The sequence below is a fragment of the Gadus chalcogrammus genome, chromosome 6 (genome assembly GCF_026213295.1).
Source record: "Gadus chalcogrammus isolate NIFS_2021 chromosome 6, NIFS_Gcha_1.0, whole genome shotgun sequence".
Lineage (NCBI taxonomy): Eukaryota > Metazoa > Chordata > Actinopteri > Gadiformes > Gadidae > Gadus > Gadus chalcogrammus.
The window spans coordinates 25,406,358-25,414,124 of NC_079417.1; positions in this window are offsets into that span (position 1 = coordinate 25,406,358).

The window sequence follows — 7,767 nt, forward strand, 5'->3', positions numbered from 1 at the left end:
AGAATGGTTCAAAAACTCCAATGAACAACGAAAGAAGAGGAGATGTGACCCGGCCCGGAGGAAGCCCGGGGCCCCCGTCTGGAGCCAGGCCCAGACGGAGGGCTTGATGGCGAGCGCCGGGTGGCCGGGTTTGCCATGGAGCCCGGTTGGGCATAGCCCGAACAAATGACGTGGCACCCTCCCTCTCTTCATCCCATGGGCCCACCACCTGTGGGATGACCCGTTGGGGTCGGGTGCGCAGCCACATGGGTGGCAGCGAAGGTCAGGGGTCTCGACGGACCAGACCCAGGCGGCAGATGCTGGCTCTGGGGACGTGGAACGTCACCTCGCTGTGGGGAAAGGAACCAGAGCTTGTGAGGGAGGTGGAGCGCTATCAGTTATATCCGGTGGGGCTTACCTCCACGCACAGTCTCAGCTCTGGTACCGTACTCCTGGATAGGGGTTGGACTCTATTCTTCTCCGGAGTTGCCGAGGGCGTGAGGCGCCGGGCGGGTGTGGGGATACTCATAAATCCCCGGCTGAGCGCCGCGGTGTTGGAGTTTACCCCGGTAGACGAGAGGGTCGCCTCCCTGCGACCCTCTTGCGTTGTAGGGGGGAAAACTCTGACTGTTGTTTGTGCGTATACACCAAACAGCAGTTCAGAGTACTCGGCCTTCTTGGAGACCCTGAATGGAGTCCTGTATGGGGCTCCAGTAGGGGACTCCGTAGTTGCTGGGAGACTTCAACGCCCATGTGGGCAACGATGGAGACACCTGGAGAGTTTTGGTGGGGAGGAATGGCCTCCCTGATCTAAACCCAAGCGGTCGTTTGTTATTGGACTTCTGTGCTAGTCATGGATTATCCATAACGAACACCATGTTCGAACATAAGGGTGCTCATAAGTGTACCTGGTACCAGAGTACCCTAGGCCGAAGATCGTTGATCGATTTTGTGATCGTGTCATCTGATCTGAGGCTGCATGTTTTGGACACTCGGGTAAAGAGAGGGGCGGAACTGTCAACCGACCACGATCTGGTGGTGAGTTGGATCAGGGAATGGGGGAAATTTCCGGATAGACCTGGTAAGCCCAAACGAGTAGTGCGGGTGAATTGGGAACGTCTGGAGGAGGCCCCCGTCCTAGGTATCTTCAACTCACACCTCCGGCTGAGTTTTTCTGGCATTTCTGTGGAGGTTGGGGGCATTGAGCCGGAATGGGCGGTGTACAAAGCCTCCATTGCTGAAGCTGCGGCAGCTAGCTGTGGCCTCAGGGTCTTAGGCTCCTCAAGGGGCGGTAACCCTCGGACACCGTGGTGGACACCGGTGGTCAGGGAAGCCGTCCGATTGAAGAAGGAGGCCTTCCGGGATATGATATCCTGGAGGACTCCTGACTCGGTTGCAGGGTACCGACAGGCTCGAAGGTCTGCAGCTGCTGCCGTGTCGGAGGCTAAGCAGCGGGTGTGGGAGAAGTTCGGAGAGGCCATGGAGAAGGACTTTCGGTCGGCACCAAAGTGTTTCTGGAAGACTATCCGGCACCTCAGGAGGGGGAAACAGGGAACCATCCAAGCTGTGTACAGTAAGGATGGGACTCTGTTGACCTCAACTAAGGAGGAAGTCGGACGTGGGAAGGAACACTTTGAGGAACTCCTGAATCCGAATAACACGCCCTCTATGATGTAGGCAGAGCTCGAGGTTGATGGTGTTTCGTCGTCAATTTCCCTGGTGGAGGTCACTGAGGTAGTCAAACATCTCCGCAGTGGCAAAACCCCAGGGATTGATGAGATCCAGCCAGAAATGCTAAAGGCTCTGGGTGTTGAGGGGCTGTCATGGTTGACACGCCTATTCAACATTGCGTGGGAGTCGGGTACAGTGCCAAAGGAGTGGCAAACCGGGGTGGTGGTTCCCCTGTTCAAAAAGGGGGACCGGAGAGTGTGTGCCAATTACCAGGGTATCACACTTCTCAGCCTCCCTGGTAAAGTCTACTCCAAGGTGCTGGAAAGGAGGGTTCGGCCGATCGTCGAACCTCAGATTGAAGAGGAACAATGCGGTTTTCGCCCCGGACGTGGAACTACGGACCAGCTCTTCGCTCTCGCAAGGATCCTGGAGGGGACCTGGGAGTATGCCCATCCGGTCTACATGTGTTTTGTGGATCTGGAGAAGGCGTATGACCGGGTCTCCCGGGAGAAACTGTGGGAGGTGCTGCGAGAGTATGGGGTAAGGGGTTCTCTCCTCAGGGCCATCCAATCTCTGTACTCCCAAAGCGAGAGCTGTGTTTGCGTCCTCGGCAGCCAGTCAGTTTCGTTCTCAGTGGGTGTTGGTCTCCGCCAGGGCTGCGCCTTGTCACCAATGTTGTTTGTGATATACTTGGACAGGATATCGAGGCGTAGTCGTGGTGGGGAGGGGTTGCAGTTCGGTGGTCTGAGGATCTCGTCACTGCTTTTTGCAGATGATGTGGTCCTCATTGAATCATCGGCCTGTGACCTTCAGCACTCACTGGATCGGCTGGCGGCCGAGTGTGAAGCGGCTGGGATGAGGATCAGCATCGCTAAATCTGAAGCCATGACTCTTAGCAGGAAACCGGTGGATTGCATACTCCGGGTAGGAAAGGAGTCCTTAGCCCAAGTGAAGGAGTTCAAGTACCTCGGGGTATTGTTCGCGAGTGAGGGTACGATGGAGCGTGAGATTGGCCGGAGAATCGGAGAAGCGGGGGCGGTATTGCGTTCGCTTTACCGCACCGTTGTTACAAAAAGAGAGCTGAGCTGCAAGGCAAAGCTCTCGATCTACCGGTCGATCTTCGTTCCTATCCTCACCTATGGTCATGAGGGTTGGGTGATGACCGAAAGGCCGAGATGAGTTTTCTCAAAAGGGTGGCTGGCGTTTCCGCTGCTCCTTTACTTAGAAAAGAGTCAGCTGAGGTGGTTCTGGCATCTGGTAAGGATGCCCACTGGGCGCCTCCCTTGGGAGGTGTTTCAGGCACGTCCAGTGGGGAGGAAACCTCGGGAAGACCCAGGACTCCCCCGTCAGAGCTGGTCAATGTGGCCCGGGAAAGGGAAGTCTGGGGCCCCCTGCTTGAGCTGCTCCCCCCGCGACCCGACCCCTGATAAGCGGATGACGATGAGATCTCTCTGAGTCTGGTACTCCAACCCGACCTAAAGGAACTTGGTCCTTTCTCTGGGACTCCAACCCAGATTCTGGGACTCCAACCCGGATTCTAGGAATCTAACAGACAGAACTTGGGTCTCAAACGCTTATCCATTCTCAGATCATGTATCTCTCTGGTAAAAATAGAAAATAAAGGTAAAGTTCAAAAGGCATTTTTTAAGGCAATTATCGTGCTCCACAGAAAGAAACAAGAGAGAAAGAGAAAGAGGGAGAGAGAGAGAGAGAGAGAGAGAGAGAGAGAGAGAGAGAGAGAGAGAGAGAGGGAGAGAGAGAGAGAGAGGAGGCTTCAGAAGGAGTGTGTGCAGACAGTACAGTGCACCCTCTAGTTATGTATATGTCAAAACAACAAATGCATCAACGGGTAAATGTAGTGTAGGGATACTCAGATTTCCCAGTTTCTTACAGCAGACCTCAAAAATATTTCGTGCTCAAGCTCACGAAATGTAATCTATTGAATCGTGTCCCAGGGCACGAATTTCTGACTTATTTTGTGCTACACAGAACAAAATTAAAAACACTGTATCAATTTATATATTTTCTTCAACTACAAACGGGGTGTGGGCAGATAGTACAGTGCACCCTGTACTTGTGTATGTGTCAAAACAACAAATGAATCAAGGGGTAAATGTAGTGTATTAGGGATACTCTGATTTCCCTGTTTTTTACAGCAGACCTCCACAAAAACATTTCATGTTCATGCTCACGAAAAGTACTCTATCCTGTCCCAGAGCAAGATTTAACCCATGCATTTTGGACGGGAGCGTTTCTCAGAATATACACAGGTGTATATGTAAAATAAATTACCCAGCAAGTCCTCCATGACGTTGCACCTCACCCAGCGACTTGCTTGCAAGATTTTGGGCTGAAGTTCTTCCCAGACCTACAACCTAGCCATCCAACATGCATATCTGAGAATTAGGCCTCCCTTTAATAATGACAAAAAGTTATGAGAGAAATGCACATTCACTTTTTGTTATCCCGTAAGCGGCGTGGTGTCGGCTCCTTTTGAGCTTTTTACCCCAGACTTCAAAAACTTGTCCACAGTCCAGCTATGTCTACCGACCTTAAGGCACATATTTACACCTCCATCCCACATAAATGGGGACTAGAAACCAACCTCTGTCTTATGCACACTGGCCCTCATTTATCAAACGAACGTAGAAATGAGCGCAAATCTGAACGCATGATTCATTTTACGATAGGACCCACGTGAGATTTACGAAACCTTCGTATCACACCAATCCCAGCGTACGAAGGATCTTGGTGTTGATAAATACGGCGGCTGAGATCGATCGTAATTAACGTAACACGCCCATATAAAAGCACGTCTTCAGAAGTCTCGCCCCTAACTTTTACGACATGGAGAAACGTCCAACGGTAAAATAGAGGAATTTTTCCGAGACCCAAATGGAGACGCTCGGGTCACTGGTGGATGCGAACCGTCTGGTCTTATTTGGTAGCCTATAGCTGGCATTAAAGGCCAGCAAAAGAATGCTATATGGAAGGAAATAACTGTTGCAGTGAATAGTGTTTCCAATGTTCGTCGGGCTACGGAAGAGGTTTGTTAATTAAATTAATTAAATAATAAATTAAATGTACAACTTCTGTTATCCAGCTTAAAACATTTCACATATATGCTATTGTTTGCATTCCGTTAAAGTTATTTAATTCCGAATAAGGTGAAGAAAAAATGGTCCGACATGAAGCTCAGCACCAAAAAACGTGTTGCGGCTGTGAAGCCGGCCAAGCAAGAAATGGGAGGAGGCCGGTGCAGACAGTGCGACTGCAGCGTAACTCACCGAGATGACTCTGACCATGTTGTGCGCCCTGATGTAGACGATGCCCAACGTTGCTATTTTGGAAAATAAAAGAATCGTGCGTGCCCCCAGGCCATCGGGCTACCATGTTCAGGATTGACATTCTGGCATCGCAAATAATCTGAACATTAACTGAATGGTAGCTTTTGCGGTTGATGTACGCGTAATCATTTATAGATGGTTCATACGCACATGGGTAAAATCAACCGCACCAATCACATTTGGAAACCTAGCAATAGCATAAAAATCCCGTTTGATTCCAGTTTGCTGATCGTTATTATATGGGAATTTAATATAACGTTCGGAGAGGGACATTATAGCTGCCAAAACTGCTGGCATGGTTCGGCTAATACTTGGCTGGGAAATAGCAGACCTGTCCCCGATCTCCCGCTGCAAGATCCCGGTGGCCAAAAATCCCAAGGTAGAGCAAACCTGCACAGGTATTGCGTTTGATCGCCTAGTTTCTCGCCTTAACTGTGGCTCCAAAGCATTGCATAGCTCCATCAGGATATGCCTTGGGAGACGAAAACGACTCAAGAGCCATTCATCGCCCTCCTTAAAAAAATCGGCGCGGTCTCGAAAAACTCTCTCGTCTGTGCGTTGAGGTCCTTAACAGAGCCAGATCTGCCATCGCTGAGACACGACCACCTATTTGGCAAAGCTCCTGTTAATATAGACAGCTGAATAAACATTTCACCTTTCACATTCTAATTATTTTCATAGCAATACTGTTTTTAATTAGGCCTGACTTGATTGTAATTGTTTGAACGGCTGGGCTAATTCCAATTTATTTAGTAATTAATACAGATGTTGAACATGGGCTAGGCCTACTTGTGCTGCACTATTCATCATTGAAATACCCGTATGTTGCGCCAAAAAAACTTGCGTACACGAGCTCAGACCTGACGTGAGATTTCATCGCAGCCTGCGCTCACGTTCAAATTGATAAATGCCAAGCTCAACGTTGAAATGAGCGTACGTCCATTTTACGCACGTTTTCTGTAATACGCTCGTTTGATAAATGAGGGCCATTGACTCTACTGTTGGAGGTCACGCCCCTTTTCCCATCTTTTTGGGTGGTGCTTGTTGACAATAGGGGTACACTAGACATAAATAGGAAGCACACTCAGGAGGAGGAATGACCTCTCACATATGATACTTAATTAATTGTTTCAAATAACCCTGCCTTGATAAATCAATGAGCTTGGTGTTTTGCTTTCCAGAATAGGTTATAGGCTGTGTCACTATAAAATCTGTAGATGTGCATCACTCAGAGTGATGTAACAAGCCCCCAGACAGTGAAAAAAAACAATGAGTCAAGTTCATTACAAATGTAACTTATTAATTACAAGTCTAAACTGCGGAATATAGAAACATATTCCAAGGTGCCTTTTGAAAGACACCTTAGAATATCTTTCTATTTCCTAGCCAGCCTAGTTTACGACAAAAACAATTTAATTGACGGCAGCTCAGTTGCCGCACTTAATATTTTTAACGTGGTTTGGAGCAGAGGGGGCGGTCGATGGCAACCACCATAGCAAACATGACAATCACGTGACGTAGACGCAGGCCCAATGAAAAGAAAATCCCAAAAACGTAGGCATTTGACATGTTTAGAGCCGTCTACTCTGGTGTAATAGTGTGATCCAGATGCCTCAGACACCATCCATCTAAGTTACACTTGTGACGTCATTTCCGATCTTGGAGCACTTATAGCGGCCACGTCCGTCTTTGTGATTTTGTCATGAAATTGGCTAGTCGTTGTTTATTGTTAGCTACATAGCTTCTTTAGCAAACCAGCTCGAAAACAAACAACACAACTTTACATTGTATTGCACGCACAGCAAGACCGTGCAATGCATACATTGGTGACCGGAATAAAGTAGCAATATAATCAAGTGTTATTACAGTGTTAGTACATTATTAAAATCGACAATAAAATGACCAACGTGATACAAATACAAAGAAAAAATCTCTTTTCGTAGCCATTTTTGTTCAGAGCATCATCGCTGAACTCGGTATACTCTCAGAATTCTGAGGGGGCTCGACCAAAAAGGGGGCATGTCTCCGTGAAATGCCGCAAGAATGCTGGGAGATTTCCCCACTTCTAACTCGGAACCCTCGTGTCCGAGGCATCTGGATCACACCATCATGCCGCCTTCAAAACGCTCATAGTTTCCGAGAGGTTCGGACCTAAAGCACGGAGGAAAGTGCTTTGAACACTCTTACTTTCTTGCGGAAGTAAAGCTACCGAGTCCTCCGAGATCACGTCACAACAATGGCTGCCCATTTCATTTATACACTAAAGTGAACTACCAGCAAGCAATAAGAGGCGAACTTAACACCCATTCTAACATTTACATTACGATACATTATAGCTTACAATTATAAACATCACCCGATAAATTCTCGCTCATGTTCAACCATCGCAAGCAGTTCTAATAACTGATTCATCTGATTCAGCAAAGAAGCGCAAAGAGGTCCCTTCGGGCATCCATACTTGTTGTTGTTATGAAGTCTAGTCTCACGAAACATGTTTTTACGGTTTTATTACAAGCTTCTGAGGGGCCTTTCCTGAACACTCTTATTTCGGTAGAAGGGAAGGTTTACGCAAAGACACGTAGGAGCTTCTGAACCTCCGAGCTGTTTTGAAGGCGGCATAAGACTGGGTTTAAAGGAGAATTTCACCGGTAGAGGCATGAATATGTATTGAAATTGGGTCCTATATGTAGTCGAATAATAAAATAAATTTCTAATTTGGTGCCGTCTTGACCGAGAAAAGGCAGAAAGTGACTTTTTGGCGCTTGTGGGT